The sequence below is a fragment of the Erythrolamprus reginae genome, chromosome Z (assembly GCF_031021105.1).
Source record: "Erythrolamprus reginae isolate rEryReg1 chromosome Z, rEryReg1.hap1, whole genome shotgun sequence".
Taxonomy (NCBI): domain Eukaryota; kingdom Metazoa; phylum Chordata; class Lepidosauria; order Squamata; family Dipsadidae; genus Erythrolamprus; species Erythrolamprus reginae.
In genome coordinates this window covers 98,102,636-98,121,766 of record NC_091963.1, presented here as the reverse complement: position 1 = coordinate 98,121,766, position 19,131 = coordinate 98,102,636, and the positions used below count along the sequence as shown (strand labels likewise).

At 39.2% G+C, this 19,131-nt stretch overlaps 1 pseudogene; it reads left to right on the top strand.

Moving 5' to 3' along the window:
* Positions 1-7,434: 7,434 nt before the first annotated feature.
* Positions 7,435-16,573, top strand: LOC139153855 (histone-lysine N-methyltransferase SMYD1-like; annotated as a pseudogene).
* Positions 16,574-19,131: the final 2,558 nt, after the last annotated feature.

The window sequence follows — 19,131 nt, the reverse complement described above, 5'->3', positions numbered from 1 at the left end:
CTCATCACCTCGAGGTTCGTCTACTGTAATGCTCTCTACATGGGGCTATCTTTGAAAAGTGTTCGGAAACTTCAGATCGTGCAGAATGCAGCTGCGAGAGCAGTCATGGGCTTACCTAGGTATGCCCATGTTTCACCATCACTCCGCAGTCTGCATTGGCTGCCGATCAGTTTCCGGTCACAATTCAAAGTGTTGGTTATGACCTTTAAAGCCCTTCATGGCATTGGACCAGAATATCTCCGAGACCGCCTCCTGCCGCACGAATCCCAGCGACCGATTAGGTCCCACAGAGTGGGCCTTCTCCGGGTCCCGTCAACAAAACAATGTCGGTTGGCGGGCCCCAGGGGAAGAGCCTTCTCTGTGGCGGCACCGGCCCTCTGGAACCAACTCCCCCCGGAGATTAGAACTGCCCCTACTCTTCCTGCCTTCCGTAAACTCCTTAAAACCCACCTTTGCCGTCAGGCATGGGGGAATTGAAACATCTCCCCCTGGGCACGTTTAATTTATATATGGTATGCTTGTGTGTATGTCTGTTAGTATATGGGGTCTTTTTTAAATCTTTAAATATTTTAAATTTGTTAGATTATTTATGATTTGTTTCCACGTGTTGTGAGCCGCCCCGAGTCTTCGGAGAGGGGCGGCATACAAATCTAAGTAAGTAAGTAAGTAAGTAAGTAAGTAAGTAAGTAAGTAAGTAAGTAAGTAAGTAAGTAAGTAAATAAATAAATAAATAAATAAATAATTCTAGCCATCCGGTGGTTGGCATAATGTGGGAAATACAGTACATCAAAAAATATCTATCAAAATGATTCAAAATATTTTTTCCTAAATATTACAGCATATGCTTGGATATTTGAAATTGTCAGATATTTAAGGCAGAAATCACAGGTGTTGGGCAGGCTGGGCTCAAAACCATAGGCTATTACAACAGTCTTCTTCTCATTCTAAAGAGAGAAACTAGAATGGTTCTGAATTACTTCTGTGTGAGCAGAAAATAAGAGTGCCTCCTGTTCCTGAAGGCGGTTTTAAGTTATGCTTTTATACTATTTTTTAGATATTGTTTATCTAAAATTGGGAATTGGGTGGCATATAAATTAGATCAAATAAATAAATAAATTTTGAGGCAAGAGCTCCACCTCTAGGCCATAGCAGCTGGGTCTTTTGGACCAAATCACACCTACCAGCCCAGTGTTGCCTATCAGACTTGGAGTAGAATGAATCTAACTCTGCACACCCATTTAGTTATCTATATTTGACCCCCTCACCAATAATTTTATTAAAACCAGTTCCACCCTTTCTTGTGATATTTCTATTTCGCTGTCACATCTGCTGTAGTTCTTTGAGGTTAAATATATTATATTGAACCCTACTAGAGTAGTGTGATCTCCCCTAGTTAGTGTTTAAGGAAATATTAACTCTTTACAAAAATAATATTTTGAAAGTTGGAAAAGTTTGTTTTATCATTACCGGGCTTTGAGATATAGTGAGTTAATAAATTAATATAAGGATCTTTAGTAAAATGCTTTAGCTTACCTTTATTTCAATCAGCCCTGTTACAATAATTGATAACAAAAGTGTCGGACAAAAAACCCATAGGAAAGGAGTAAGAATTTCATCCCTGTACATTGGAATTCTCCGCATTGCTATCTGCAAGATTAAACAAAGAGAAGCAAAATGAAAGATAGGTTTTCATGTTTTGCAAAATTTTCTTATTCTCACTAATGATATAGAGGACAACTGGTACTCATCAGCTTATATCAGACTGTTCTGTAAGTGCCTAGTTCTAGATAATATTAAGCTAGAAGTTGCTTAATTGGAAGGTCTCAGCCAATACCAGAGTTTAAAAATTTAGCAACAACTATAATCGAAACCCCACTCCTTGATGATACAGTACTGTATTAATCCATAATATGCTTTTAATCATGTTTTATTATCTTGAATTTAGAATACCGGTTTATTATTGATTTATATTCTGCCATACCAGAGGTCCTTACCAATTCAAGTTTCAGAACTTTTGTGCCCTGCATGCAGTCTTGTGATTTTCCTTGGCAACTTTCCCCCATCTATCTTGTCTGCTGAATACCAGACAGATGGAAGAGTCAGACGTCTGTATGCCAAAGCACCGCTTAGCCCCAAAAACCTGACAAAATACCCATTTGGTTATATCAGGAAAAGGAAAAAAAACCCCACCTCACAGGCAGAATCTTTAAAATGGAAGTTTATAAATCAACTTTGGAATTATTAAAGTCCAAATCATCTGTTTTATTAAAGACAAGTTTAGAAAACATTAGCAAAATCTTCACAAAGCCCTGATCAAACGTTCTTCTATAATGGGGAAAATTGCTGCTAGGGCAAAGGAGTGTGCTGCTAGGGGCTCGCAGGTGTTCAGGAGAACCTCTAGATTCTGTGCAGTTTGGAGAAACTCCAAATCCCACATCTGGCTGGCCCCACCTATCCCATCGCTCCCAGGAGACCTCTTTTGGATGCAGATAAAATGCAGGGTGCTCACGGAGGGCGGAAATGGGCCGACTCGAAGTTTGGGAAGGCCGGAAACAGGCTATGTTTGCCTTCCCAGGGGCTCAAGGAAAGCCTCCAGAAGGAAAAAAATGCCCCTCCAACCACTACGGTGCAGGAGGATGCCACACCCAGCCAGCAACTGGGCAGGGAACCCTTTGCTAAAAATTTTGAAGCCCATCCCTGTTCTATGGGAGTAATTATTAATTAATTATGGGAGAAACCCTAAAAATATTTTTTTCAAAGTAGCCAGGAATTAGGTAAACAAGCCTTATCCTTATCTGCCATGCTCTATGTGCATTATTACAAAAATCTCAATTAAAATAAACCTTATTTATTATTGTTTGAATATAGATATGTACGGTATATTATTATCCAAGTTCTATTGTTACCTACTGTTTAGAAAGTTTTTCCCCAATTTATTATTAATTTTTTTACAAAATCTATTTTGACCCTTTACAATGGTGAGTCAAAATTCGAAAGCAGAAATTAAGTTGTTAAATCTGGCCAGAGAACATGGCCAATCATCATCTTGGGGATAAATTGCAGACTCTTTCAATTCTTCCAGTCTTTAGAAAGTTTTCGGGGGAAGGGGTATATTTGGGTCCACTTATCCTTTAAAAGCAACGGCTATTCTAGCAATCCAGTTTTCTCAAAACAGTACAATTTTATCTGAAACCTCTCTTTTAATTCTGGTGAATCTCATTATGTTTTTCTTTGTTTTCAGGTTTCAGTTACTTTACCGCTGTGCTATATGCCCAGATGTAAGAACTTTACATAAATATACCTGTTGCTTTTACTTGGGAAGAGACATGGAAATCACACAGAGAAATGGTGTTTGCACATTACTATAAGCAGTCTAAAAGGGCTTTTACTCTAGAACAGTAACTGCTTTTACAGAAATGAAGGTGCAGATAATTTACACGAACTTGGTCCCCTCGGTTTCCCCTAAGAAACCAAGACTTAATAATTGTTATGATTACTTATCTAAGTTGTTTTTACCTCATCAGGGGCCATCTGCATTTTTGTGGCGTGTGCTGTTGGACTATTGCTTGCAGTTTTACTTGGCAAAAAAATAGGAGAGAGTAACCTGTCCATATCTCCTGATCTAATAAATTTTGTCAAGATAGAATTCATGGTATTGATCCGTTTAACACAAGACCTCTGGATAATGGGTTTGCTGCAGTGAATTTCGAGGAAATGCAGAAATTTGACAATGAAGGATCTGATAATCTCCAGTTCGGGAGTCTTCTCTGGTTTCCTTTTATTTCTCTCTCTGACATTCAAAGACCTCATGTGCTTTAGATCCTCTGAATTTTCTTGCTTTGCCTCCTTTTGATTCTCCAATTTGGGAGTCTCCTCTTTGTTTCCCTTTTTACTGTCTGTGACATTCAGCCATCTCATACATTGTAGATCTTCAGTATTTTCTTTAGATGCTTCCTTTTGAATCACCAACTGTTGATTTTTCGTAGCAAGAGGCATTTGTTGCCCTGCAATCTGCTTTCCAGTTATATTGGTGGCTGGGCAAGACCTCTGAAGTACATATCCATCCTCACTTCCAAAATTCACAAGAATTCCAAACAGGAAAATTTGGGTCACAGAAGGAGCAATACATCTCATGATGCTCATCTCCTTCAGCTCAGTTACCCAACTGCCTTGGAATGTTCCTGCAGTTAGAATGTTTCAGCCAATAGCTGAAGAGCTTATATGGGGGTTGCAGGAAACTGCCACTCATGCCATCAGTTTAGCATCATTCCTGGCATCCTAGAATTCCTAGAACCATGGCATCCATATGGGTAGTGGCCTCTTTTACAAATAATGAGTTGATTTTATTAGATCACTCAGATATTTGTGATTAATGTGTTTGGGTCAGAATCATAATAGGAAATACCAGTGCTGTATTGCAGGCCACTTAAACTGAGTGTAGATCTGTAGGTCAGCGGTTCAAATCTCATCACCTGCTCAAAGTTGACTCAGCCTTTCATCCTTCCAAAGTGGGTAAAATGAGGACCCAGATTGTGGGGGCAATATGGTGGCTCTGTTAAACAGTACTATTGTTAACATGTTGTAAGCCGCCCTGTGTCTGAGGCGTAAAAATACAATAAATAAACAAATAAACAAATAAAGCAACAAACCACCAAACAAATGCCTGGCCATCATTCTCTAGCTACTAAAACAAAATACTGCATGTTACTTATAGCTAGAAAAAAAGTAGCTCAAAGTAATTTATATAGCTGAGTACAGCTTGATTTCCAAAGGAAGACTTACTTCCGCCCCCCCCCTTCCCAGTTATACTGAAAAGCATTCTCTCATGATTTCATATTTATCACACTTGGGGATGATAAATATTAGGGATATTTGTTGGGGGGGGACATGATGATGATATCTACAGTTAACTGCTACTGCTAATAGAAAAACCATTTTATCAAATGTCCTAACTAATAAATGATTGCTGGTGGATTTGGGGTGATTAAATCATCACATGCTCATCAGTTCACTATAATTGTTCTTGATACACATACCCTCCCAGAATCTACCTTTGAAGAAAAGGAAGAACTAGCCCAAAAATAAATAATTCAGGACTCAACTTAATGACTAATTTAAATTATTTGCTGGCATGATAGATTGCCGCTATTTAAACATTGACTGATCTTTATCCCCTGACAATTCTTACATAGAGAAACTTCTCTCACAAACACAAGCATACAGACCCTAGCACCCCATACTTCATCCCGAAAAGAAAAGAGAGCAATAGAGCAGTGATTTTCAACCTTTTTTGAGCCGCGGCACATTTTTTACATTTACAAAATCCTGGGGCACACCACCAACCAAAATGACACCCTAAGACACTCTCCTCTCTTTTTCCATCCCTGTCTCCTCCCCACCCTTTTGTGTGTGTGTGTGTACACTCTTGAACCATTTCCAAAAACAGGTGAGGGCTGGGGGGGGGGGTTTCTCTCTTATTCTTTGGGTGCTTTTTATCATATGCTTTAAATCAAGAGTCACTTCTCTCTTTTATTTCTCTCTCTTCCCTCTCATTCTCTGTCTCAATCATTTTCTCATTTCTCTTTTTTCCCTCCCCTTTTTGCTCATTTCTCTCTCTCCCTTCCTCTCCTTCTTTCTCTCTCTCTTGCTTTCTCTCCTCACTCTCTTTTTCTCTCTTTCTCTCTCTCTTGCTTTCTTTCTCTCTCTCACTCTGTCAGCAAAAAGTTGTGAGACCAGAACCTGAGCTTCCTTCTTCGTGGCACACCTGACCATGTCTCGCGGCACACTGGTTGAAAAACACTGCAATAGAGGATGAAAGGAGAATTGGACTGGAGGGAAAGGTGAGGAAACAGCTAGGGAAAGGAATGGAAAAAGTAACTGGAAAGGGAGAAAAAAGTGTTACAACTGTGGACCCCCACAGCCCAATTGACTTTAGTACGCCTAATCTTAAGGGCATCCATACTTTTTAATAGCAATATTTTCATCTCTCGCTCCTTCCTTTCTGTTCAATACTTTCCGTTATTCTTAGCCGCCCTTTCCCTCAATTTGCAATTAACTGGGTGTGGGTGGGGGGAAATAATTTCCCTATTTTATACCTGCTATTTTATTGAAAATATTTTTCTTTTATGAAAAAAAATGGGACCAAGAATATTTCTACTTTCTATTACTAAGACGTTTATTTGAAAAATATAAAAATAATACTGTCCATTAATCATCTTTAATTATAAATAGGCAAATAGTCTTTTTTTTGGAAGAGTGATATCTTCTATTGGTAGCTTGCATTTGCCAGTTTCACCACCCAAATACAGTGATCCCCCAATTATCGCGAGGGTTACGTTCCAAGACCCCTCGCGATAATCGATTTTTCGCGATGTAGTGGTGCGGAAGTAAAAACACCATCTGCGCATGCGCGCCCCTTTTTCCATGGCCGCGCATGCGCAGATGGTGTTTTTACTTCCGCACCTGGGAAGACCCAGCAGCTGAGGAGCCGCCTGCCTGCCCGCTTGTCCGCCGCTTTTCCACCCGCCGCTTGTCTGCCGCTTTTCTGCTTGTCCGGCCGCTTGTCCGCTTGTCCGGCCACCGCTTGTCCGCCGCTCTGGGAGTTGAAGACCCAGGGAAGGTTCCTTCGGCCGCCCACCAGCTGATCTGCTCGGCAGCACAGTAGCAGCGAGGAGCCGAAGATGGGGTTTCCCCGTTGCCCATGCAAAGGGGAAACCCCATCTTCGGCTCCTCGCTGCTACTGCACTGCCGAGCAGATCAGCTGGTGGGCGGCCAAAGGAACCTTCCCTGGGTGCCGCGCGCCGCTCGAGAGCAAGAGGGGGAGAGATAGAGAAAGAGAGAGAAGGAAAGAAAGAGATGAGAGAGGGAGGAAGAGAGTGTGAGAGAGGAAGAAGCAAGATAGAGAAAGAGAGAGAGAAAGAAAGATGAGAAAGGAAGGGAGTGACGTCATCGGGTGGAAAAATCACGATATAGCGTTTCGCAAAGATTGAGAAGATTGAGAAACATGATGTATCTTCCCTTGCTGAATTATTTAACAGGTTGATTTACCCATGGATAAATGTTTACATATTGCAGAAGATTAGTGGGTAGAATATATTATGGGGTAGTATCAGGAACACTCAGGCCTATTGGTTCACCCATCTCTTGGGGCATCAGGGACATCTAAGGAAAGTGAATAAAGAGAAATTTGAATGTGTGGAAGAAAATCAGTATAATAATGAACTAAGTTTTACTGTGAATTATATGTTCTATTTTCATTTTACTGAAAAATATTTAGTGCCCTTGGTCTTCAACAAATGCAAGGACTCTGGCTCTCACTATGACATGAAATATTATACTCCAAGGTAATTATTAAAACTTTGTAACTTTAGGCTCTTATGTGAGAAACTATGGTAAGGAAGTGAAGGGGTGCAGTTTAGGTGGAGAAGAGACAACATGGACCAGGTATGAGAACCATGGAAAGGAAATATTTCAAAGAAACTTGAGTGACTGTCTGGACAAGTCCTTGGCTCAAAATCACTCAGCTGGCTTCTTGCCTGAAACAGGAATAAAATTCACAGTCTCCTGCTATCTAGTCTTAAATCATTACATCAACTGAACTTTCCTATCTTTAATTACTTACTATAAGTCTACACTTTTTACAATGCTGTTTCTACTCAGACTAACATTAGAAATACCTTCTTGAAATTCATGTAGTTTTGCTCACTTAATTTGCCAGTTTTGTAGTACTGTACTTGACTTGACAAATTGATTGGCACTGACTTGCAAATATGGATTTTCAAGGGGCTTTGGTTTTTTTTTTTTTGCAAGTAGCTGTTTGCATGTGGCATTTTGTCTAAATTTATCACTGTAAGGCAAATTTCTGTTAGACACTGAAAATATATTGCTATTTTAACAATATACGTAATCATCCTAGAAAACAGAATGATACAACTTGATGCTGCTAGCTGCCATACCTTTACCTCTATGGTGTGGGCTGTGCCAGATGGGAAGCAAATGAACAGGCTATCAGAGGTTGGACGGTAGCAGCAGAAGCACCGGGTGGAGCGCATAATAATAATAATAATAATAATAATAATAATAATAATAATAATAATAATTGTGGTTAGCTCTGGCCCAGCTCCTGCCCCAAGGACTGTGGATGTGGGGGACACATCCACATGCTGCAGGCCTGTTTTGCCCCCGGTGGAATCTGCTGATGAAGGCTCCTCTGACCAAGAAGACATGAGTGACAGGGAGGAGGAGAGTGTGGCAGACAGCTCAGAAGGAGATTAATTATCTAGCTCCTCCTTGGATTCAGAGCAAGAGTTAATGATACAGCCACACATGCGGAGAGCGATGCATAGGCAACAACAACTGAGAGATTATTATCAAAGAAAATGAGCCCACCTGTGGTTGGGTGGGGCTGTGGTAATTAGTGAGGCTGCTATAAATAGCAGCCTGTGGGTTTGGTCATTGTAGAGGATTATCTGATCGTTGTGTTTTGTGACTGCTTTACTGACTTTGAGCGTTTGTGTGCTGATTTTCCCCCGCTTTGAAACTAAATCAGAGCAAAGTGTGTTTCACTTTGTGAAAGAAGAAGGACTGTGAATTGCCTCACAGCTGCAAGCTAAGTATCACAGAACTGATAAGGGACTTGTACAAATTACCAGTTTGTTTGGAGACTAGTGCTCTTTGCTATACCAAAAGAGGGCTTAGGTTAAGTGAATTTTCCTTATAAAGGACATTGTTTTGAATTTTCAAACGTGTGTGTGTCTGAAATTTGTACCTGTGAATTTTTGGGAGGAGTCTACCAGAGAGCCTGACAGAATAAATAATAATAATAATTCTTCTTATTGTTGTTGTTGTTATTGTTGTTATTGTTATTATTGTTATTGTTATTATTATTTATTAGATTTGTATGCCTCCCCTCTCCGCAGACTCTCTGCTTTCTATTTTGACCCCCTTATCACTGCCATTGTCTCTGTGCCTTTGCTCCAGGCTGAATGGGCAGTTTGGCTGTGGCAATAGGTGGGGCCAGTTTTTTTTTTTTTACAGTGCCACAGTTCTGCAAGTTTTTATTTTAAGCGCTGCTGCCTTTTTGCAAGATTTCTTTTGCTTGTTGCAAAGTGACACTTTAAGAGAAATAATAATAATAATAATAATAATAATAATAATAATAATAATAATAATAATACATTAGATTTGTATGCCGCCCCTCTCCGAAGACTTGGGGTGGCTCACAACAATAATAAAAAACAATGTTATAGCGAAACAAATCTAATATTTAAAAAGAAGCATATAAAACCCTATCATGTTTAAAACCAAACAACACATACAAACTTCTGAGCCGCAACGTTTTTAAAAAATATTGCAGAGTAGCAGCACTTTAAGAAACAAAACTTGGAAAGCCATGGCAGCATTGCTTTAGAAAAACTTGCCTTGCACATTGCCAAAGCCAAACTGCTCGTTCAGGTCAGAGCCAAGGTTCAGAGGCAACCACAACAGTGAAGGGGTCAAAATGGGAAGCCTTCACATGCCGCTGGCTGCCCATCCTTTGCCCCATCACCCACGGTAGCTGCACTGCCTGTTCAGCATTCGGGGCATAGCCAACCTACCACTGCCCCCCTCTGTCCCCCTGGTCACTCACCCACCCACATGATGCTCTCCCCACCCATTGCCACTCCCCTCTGTCAACCATTCACTCTCCATCCAGCCCCTGCTGCAAGTTATACCCATAGCAAATTTCCAGTGCTGAGATATCTTGTGAAGAAATTGTGGCAGTGAATTGGCAGAAGGGATTCAGTGATGGTGAGAAGGTTACCCTCTTTGGCTGCAGTAAATTGGCAGCATTGAGTCATCATAGAAAGTTGGAGGGAAGTGTTTTTAATAGGAAAGTGAACATAAGAACCGTCGAATATCGCCCCCTGCTGTTGCTAGGGACATGACAAAGGGGACACAATCTGAAGTTAGTTGGGGGAAAGATCAAAAGCAACATGAAAAAATATTATTTTACTGAAAGAGTAGTAGATCCTTGGAACAAACTTCTAGCAGACATGGTTGGTAAATCCACAGTAACTGAATTTAAACATGCCTGGGATAAACATATATCCATCCTAAGATTAAATACAGGAAATAGTATAAGGGCAGACTAGATGGACCCTGAGGTCTTTTTCTGCCGTCTGTCTTCTATGTTTCTATGGAGAAAGCTGTAATATAGCAAGTAATATAGATGATGGGAATAAGCAAAGTTTCTACTTCCGTTAATGCTTATTTTTTTTCAGCTGTCTGACTTTTCATAGGACAATAAGGACAATTTTGACCACTAAGTCCAACTCTCTGCTCAGGATTTAATTTAATATTTATTTAAGCCAGGTGAAAACATTTTATTTGATTATTACTTAATATGCACTTTAATGAACCAGGTTAAAAAAAGGCTACTATCTTTCCAGGTAATTGATGGTACTATGATATTTCTATTACAATTTGGATTTTTTTTCTAATATTCAAATGGTTCTGCCTTCCCATAACTTACTTTTATTATTATTTTCTTCTACCCACTGGGAAAAGAGTAAATGTTAATTTTCCTCTATGTGAGAACCTTGCATTTGTTTGAAGCATGCTACCAAAATCTCTCAGTGTCTTTTCTCAAAATTCAACACATCCTCTTCCTTCAATCTTCTTAGTACTCTGTTCATCTTCGCTGCCATTATTTGAATTTGTTCCAATACAAAAAATGAGCTAAAGTGAATCTCAAAAGGTTTGTTCCAAGACATTATCTTGATAATAAAAAGAAAATTGGTTTTGTTTTATGACAAGACAAATGAGGAGCACGCGCTAACATGTTCCACTTATTTCTCATAGCCATCTCAAGAAGCGGTGAAAGTGGTGAAAGGAAACCATCTCAAGAAGTGGTGAAAGGAAACCATGAAAAAAGTTGATAAAGCTCGTTCGGATGGGGTATACCATGAAGTAAGTTATTGGACACTGGATTTTCTGCAATGACTTCCTTCCCAGTAATTTAAGTGGTACAGGGCAATCTTTTTCCATCTCTTTGGACACTGATGGGTTCTTCTAGTTTTCCTCGCTGCCAGCTTGCTTTCTGATACACTACACATGTGCATTTGTAGTGCTAAAAATCCAGCTTCTGTGAGTGCACAGAAGCTTAAAAACAAGATGGTGGCACCTATAGTGCGGCCGAGAGAGTAGTTCGGAGGCATGGCAGGCCTGGGTCATTGCTGGTTCTAGTGTTCCAAGCCACCATGTTACTATTAGTTCTATAGTCCAAACCAGTAGGAACCCATCTCTGTCTTAGGACTTCATAGCAATGTGGCCCATCTGATCACTTTTCTGTGAACCTCAAGTTAGGCAAGTGCCAGTCATTTTTTAAAATATGGAAACAAACGTGATTAGGAAAATGACATTTCCATAATAGTTAAAAATGGAACAAAAAGCTCACTGTTACGTTTGTGTCCTGCGTATTGTCAAAAAGAAGAGAAATTTTAAAAGAGTATCCTCACCCTGACAAAAATTTGCCAGCTCTTGCTTCATAGTATGGGACTTTTTGACTAGCAAGGGAAACGTGTTCAAAATAAAGTATTCTCCACACATTATCTTCAGATATATAGTATCTGTCATTATGTATCTTCCCTCCCAAGAGGATTGCATGTGTGACGGCACCCATGTTTGAGAAAAGTGCATTATATGGTCTGCTATTCCCCACCCCACCAATCTGGAGTTAGGATGTCCCTCTCATGCAGGCCATTATGATAGGCCAGCACTTTCTCTCTCTGTGTGAGTAGTTTTGCTTTTCATTTTGCATTTGGATTTTAGCAACCCAAAAGATCATCCCTCATGAATGTCTCTCTATTATTTTATCAAATGATAACTAGATAGACAGACAGACAGACAGCTAGACACATAAACATATATGAATAATATATGTTTGGCTCCATCTCAGCAGGAAAGGTAATCTAAAGTACGCTATCCTCTTAGATTAATTGATACTGAGGGTCAAGTAAGACTGGCTGTCTCAATACAGATTTTGACCAAAATGTAAAATAAATCATTTATATTGGTTTTGTGTTTTTCAACTATTACATTGGCGGAAAATTTAAAAAGTGAAGCTACCTTTGTGGAAATGCAGGTTCAAAGGATGGTGCTAATCTAGAAAAAACAAATATGATTTTTGTTCATGGGATTAACCTCCAGATAATGTAAGCTATAAAGAATGTAGGGAGTTTTTTGGCTCTGTCCCATTATTGGTTTAAATTTATGGGAATCTATGCACATTTATAACAAGTGTTTCAATTTATTGCAGCCAAAGATTAGTAAAAAATATTACAGTTCAGTACAAAAAACCCCAATGAAGACATATATAATATGCAACAATAAATACAGTTTGTACAGATTTAAATGCTATCATCTTATTATATTCCTTACTGTAAACAAAACAGCAAAATGTTGCAAACTGAAGTATTATTTCATATTATTTTGGATATAAAAATGAGAGTATAAATAATGGATTGATTTAAAATTCATATGATTAGTTTTATTTATTGCATTTTAAGGAATCATTCACAAAGTCTGTAATATACAAAATTTATTTAAATAAGCCTAAAATATATCTTATAAATATAGGGAGTATTTGGTTAAGTGTTTGTGTGCATAAAAAGCCAATTGGTAATGTGAAAGAACCTGACTATAATAGCTTATTTACAGCCCTTCCCATATAATGCACAATTGGAAGAATCCAAGAGGTCCAGGATGCCTAGCCTATAAAGACTACTGTATTGGGGTAACTAACTGTTCCTTCAACGTTTAAAAGGCAGACAGATGAAATAAAGAAAGAGACAATTCTTATGCTTATGTCACCATGTCATAAAACTTCCTGGGACAAATCTGCTTTTTTACAGTTTTATAGTTGCAGAAGACATTGACTTCAGTTGTATTTGGTGTTAGATAATAAGTAAGATTAAAACAGTAAAAACAACACCAGAAAAAGAAAACTCTAGGTCAATCCCCAAGCAATACAAGCGAATATCTTAATAAAAGTTTGATTTAACTGTTTGTACACAAACAAAAAATAAAATCTCAATATCAGTACAACCTGAACATCCCACACTCTGAAAGAGCTCTGTTTTCATGGCTTTTCTAACTACAAAAATTTGGAGTCACACTTAAAATATATAGAAGTATAGAACTGTAGAACTGTACCCTAATGCTATTGCATTATTATTGCACCATCCTAGATTTATTCCAGATGAATTATAAAACTTTTTTAAAAAATTATGGGGAGACTGGTTATGATTCACTGTCAAAACTGATCTGCCATTTAGAGCTATGCCCAAAAAGGGAGATCTCTTTGTTCTATTCAGTCCCTCTTTTTTGATTATTTGTTCTTGTGATTGTGATAGGTGGTGAAATTGTGCCGAGAGTGTCTAACACGGCAGGAACCAGTACTGGGAGAAACCAATATTTATCGGCTGCGAATTCTTAGTATCTTGTCTGAAGTTCTCTCTTACCTTCAACTCTTCGATGAGGCTTCTGGCTATTCAAAACAGATGGTGGATGGTTACCTGTATGTGTCCAGAGTCCCCTTTCTTCTCTTTTCTTCAGTAACCGATTTATAGAAATTATAAAATAAGCAGACTTGATAACCCTCTTTTATTCAATCACAAAAATGCCCTATTTGAAAGAAAAGAGGACAAGCATTTAGGATTCTTAGAAATCAATATTACCAAGTTAGGGTCATAACAGTACTGCATAAGGGCTAAATTATTAATTATGCTTTTAAGCGGAAATGTTCATATAAATACAGTGATACCTCGTATTACAAACTTAATTGGTTCCAGGATGAGGTTTGTAAGGTGAAAAGTTTGTAAGACGAAACAATGTTTCCCATAGGAATCAATGGAAAAGCGATTAATGTGTGCAAGCCCAAAACTCACCCCATTTGCCAGCCGAAGCATCTGTTTTTGTGCTGCTGGGATTCCCCTGAGGCTCCCCTCCATGTTTTTGTGATGCTGCAAGGGAATCCCAGCAGCACAGAAATGGGTGCTTCACTGGCAACAGAAGTCCGGAGGTGAGGTTTCCCAGTGAGGGGAGCCTCAGCGAAATTGCAGCATCGCAAAAACATGGAAGTCCTCGAAACCCCACCTCCAGACTTCCGTTGCCAGCGAAGCACCCATTTTTGCGCTGCTGGGATTCCTCTACAGCATCGCAAAAACACTGAAGTCCGGAAGTGTTGTTTCCCACTGGAGCCGGGGCATCCCAGTGGTGGCGGCTTGGGTTTGTAAGGTGAAAATAGTTTGGAAGAAGAGGCAAAAAAAATCTTAAACCCCGGGTTTGTATCTTGAAAAGTTTGTATGACGAGGCGTTTGTAAGACGAGGTATCACTGTATTTTAAATAATTGAAGTGTATAGTGTTTTTTTCTCCCTCTATCTATATAATCAAAATAGAATTCTTACTTAATCCCAGATAAATTTGCAATTGTGATACAAATCTTGGATTCCCCTTTTGGGCAGATACAAATGGGTTAGCAAGTGGCTGTTTTCCTCTTTGCATATTTGTGTTCTGTATAATACTGTGACAATATCATTTTTAAAACAGTAAACTTCACTCAGCAGAGAACTGTGGAAGCCACCTTTTTAACCACTTCTTCACTCTTTGACCTGTTTCTTGGAGATGCAGGCACATTTAGAATAGAATATAATTTTTTATTGGCCAAGTGTAATTGGACACACAAGGAATTTGTCTTTGGCGTATATGCTCTCAGTGTACATAAGAAGAATAAAATGCATTCATCAAGAATAAAAAGAATAAAAAGATACAACACTTAGTGATAGTCAAGGTTACTAATAAGCTGTCAAGTCACACTAGGAGACAAATAAAAACAATATAATTGAACAAGCAACATGATTATAGTCAGGGGTGGACAACAGGCAGGATGGGTTGGAACACAGTTCCACTGGCGGAAATGAAGATGTGTGCGCAGATCCAGCTGATCAGTGGCTGTCAGTTCCAGGATTACTGGTCTTGGATCAGCTCTCCTTTTCCCCCCTGCTGCTGCTGCGTATGCACTCATTGCTTTTTTCACTCTTTCCTCCTTCCTGGCCTGGGACAAGCTTCCCTCTCTCCTGCCTGGCTTCCCTCCAGCCTCATGTGGCCACCTCCCTCCTGAGGTGCCAGCAGAAGGCATGGGTGGAAGTGGCGCTGGCAACATTTATGCTTCTGGCAACACCTGTTTGCCTAGCTACCCAGCCTGAGGCGGTGTGTGTGTGTGACCCAGGAAGGAGAATGCGGGAAACATGAAGCAAATTGTCACCCCAGCGAGCAACAAGGTTGTAAGTCGAGGACTTAACACTTCACTTGAACAATGATGATCGTTCAAGCCATCCCCACCTGGTCACATGGCCGGCAAGCCAATTCTATCCAGTCACATGACCATTAAGCCACACCCACAAAATAAGCCACACCCAGTGTGGCAGTAAAACTTTTGGCTGCCCTTTACTGATTATAGTCATATAATCAGGAACTAGGAAGGATGAAATAATAGTTGTAATAAAGGCTTGGTAAGTTATGTAACAGTGCTGTGGGAATTAGCTGTTAAGCAGAGTGATGGCATTTGGGGAAAAACAGAAATATGCAGTGCCCTATAGCAACTTTGCACATATACAAGATTACCTGAAGGTAATTTGAATATTATCTAAGAGGAATTATAAAATTGCAACTTCTGGTTGAAAAGAAGGATGGAAGTTATTGTCTTTCTTAACTTTCCTTTTTTCCTTGCTTGTTTCCTTCCTTGCTTCCTTCCTTCCTTCTTTTGATTTGTCTTTTATTCTATGAGAAAATTTTAATAAAAGTTCTTTTAAAAAAATACTTGTACAACATGCTTCTTCTCTTTTTCCTTCAGAAAGCTTTACCATCCCAAAAATGCCCAGCTTGGGATGGCACTCATGAGAACTGGGGTCACCCACTGGCATGCTGGGCTTATTGAAGCAGGCCATGGGATGATTTGCAAAGCTTATGCTATTCTTTTGGTGACTCATGGACCCACACATCCAATTACCAAAGATCTGGAAGTAAGTGATTTTCAAGTGTGATTTTTGGATTCAGAAATTATCATGTGATTAACAAAATTTTATTTGTGACGCAAACTGTTGAATTTGTTGGAACTGAATCCATGTAGCTATTTATCTACATGAAGAATTAGCAAATTTCTTGCTCTTCTCCACAACTAGCAATTGTTGAAATAATGCAAAGACATAATAGCGACAGAAGAACGTAGTGAATTGTTTATCAATTTGCCCAGAAAACCATGATAAGAATAGCTGACTTAACTCTGAAAGTAAAGATTTCTTCCATAGACTACAGTTAGAATGGTGCATTTAGAAAATTGAATATGTTGTAATTTGCAGTTTTTCTGCATTTATTTAGGACATGCGTATTCAGTCTGAGATGGAGCTGCGCATGTTCCAGCAAAATGAATTTATGTATTACAAGATGAGAGAGGCAGCTCTGAAGAACCAAAAGATCCAGATCATGCCTGAGCCCACCTGTGAGGCCTCACTTGGCCTCTTTCAGAAGAAGTAATAATAAGCTCCTTTGCCGATCCTAACATGCATCCCCATATTCCTGCAGCATTTCTTGTGAGAAGAGAAAGACTGTGATATGTCAAGGGAAAAGTATTTGATCCTAAATGTTGGCTTCCAAAGGACAAATGTTAACTGGAAAAATGTCATATAAGTTATGCTATTGATTTAGTTATGTTCACACGGTGCATCTTCACAATTATTAATAAAACTGTTGCAGTAGCACGTATCTTTAGCACACTTAATTCAGTTGAGGTTGATACATACATACAAAAATGTTATTTTGTCTTGCTTCATGTATTTTTTTTAAAGTAGGGTTGCTGAAATAATGTGATGAAGAAAAAATTACATACAGAAAGTTAGAGGTAAACTGTTCTCTCCATGAATTAGTTGAAAACTTCCTATAGACCAGATTTTAGATGTCAAAGTTTTATTATTAGCTTTTCATGCTGTTCTTAGAGATCCTTTCTTCTTAGGTAAGTTCCTATAATGACAGTATGGTTTTTGCTAAACCTAACTCAGTTTGCTTTCTGTTCCATATTTTAGATTGAGATAAGAGCTTCGTACCCATGAAATTATGACCAAATTGTTAAATGTTTTGATCTTAATAGACAAAATGTGCACAGTACATATGTACTGTTTTGGCAAATACAAAAACAATGGCATTATATAATTATTTCAACTCATTTTATTAGCAAGCATGTAGAAGAGGTATATCAACACACACACATACACAAACAGACACACACATGTTGGAATTCTGGAATTACTTAAAAGACATAAAGTTGGGATTCTTTTGAAGAGCCCTTCCTATTACAATATGGATATTCGTGGTTCTTTGTAATAATGAATTAACCTGCTAGCAGTAATAAAACTTTAATAATTAAATGATCTCTAAAGATATCTCTCTAAAGAGCAAATGTTTGGGAGAAGTTATGAATTGCTTCATGTAGCAGTATCATACAAGCATTCAGGAATAATTTGTTTCATGAATATTTTTTGTTCATTCTGTGCCCACCCATACAAATAGACAGAGACATGTCTTAATATAAAAATGGTTATATTATATTAGGTTGTAGGGAAGGAATGATGGATGGTTAAAGGGAGCAAAGATCTAAGCAATATACTGTACAGTGCATTCAAAAGTATTCAGACTTCTTCATTTTTGTCAATTTTGTTATGCTGCAGCCTGATCCTACAGTTGTTGAAATTCATTTTTTTCTCATTGATTTACACTCAGAACCCCATAATGACAAAGTGAAAACAGAATTTTAGAAACGTCAGAAAAATTATTTTTAAAAAAAATAACCTGAAATATTATATTGGCATAAGTATTCAGATCCTCTGTAATAACAGTTGAAATTTAAGGCCGGTGCTTCCCATTTCCCTTGATGTTGCTGACATGTCTCTACATCTTGATTGGAGTCCACTATGGTAAATTAAATTGATTTGACATGATTTGGAAAGGGATTATAGAAGGCCTCACACCTGACAATGCATACTGTAGGAGAACAAAAACCATGAGGTCAAAGGAACAGCCTACAGGCCTCAGAAATAGGATTATTGCAAGGCGCAGATCTAAGACAGGCTACAATATAATTTCTGCTCAAGTTTCCTAAGAGCACAGCGGCCTCCATGATTCTCAAATGGAAGATCTTTGACACAACCAAGAGCTTCCAACAGATGGTCACTCAGTCAAACTGAGTAATTAGTGGAGATGGGCCTTAGTAAGAAAGGTAACCAACAATCCAATGCTCACTCTGGCTGAGCTCCAGAGATCCTGTATGATGATGGTACAAAGTTCCATAAGGACAACTATCAATGTAGCTCTCCACCAATCTGGGCTTTATGGCAGAGTGGATGGATAAAATATGTCTTTCATATTTCTTATATTTATTGGATTTCCATGCTGCCTATCTCCCAAATATAGCAACTCTGGATAAGCTCACAAAATATAAATATTGTATTTATAGAGAGAAATGCCTTTAAAATGTTTAAAGCAGAGGAGATATTCAGCCGGTTTGCACCATCTTGGACGAACTGGTGATGGAAATTTGGCCAATGGCACTGAACTGGCTGGCCATGCCCACAAACTAGGCCCCAATTACTGCTCATTTTCCCTACTGACCCAGTCACTGTTCATTTGCCCCACCCACCCACCCACTCAATGCTTGCCCTGCCCACCCATTCACTCAATGCTCACCCCACCTATCCAAGCCCTATATAGGCCTTTGCTTTACCTCACCAGTCACATCCATTCCTCACCCACTCTGCTCAGCTCACCAAGGGTAAGCAAGCATGCTGTGGACGTGCCACTATTCCCTGAGGCCCCAGAGCCGCTGTCCGCCTCACCCAAGACTTGGAATATGCCACTCCCTGGTTCTGGCCTTGCCCCAGAGCCACTGCCCATTCACTGCCTCATCCTCCTTCACCAGTCACCCCATTTTCCCCCCTAGCAGACACAGCCCTAGCTTTGCTTCTTCCCCCACCACTGCCTCTTTTTTCGGGCTGTTTACCTTACACAGTGGCTGGTCCAAAGTCCAGAAGGCAAGCTGACTA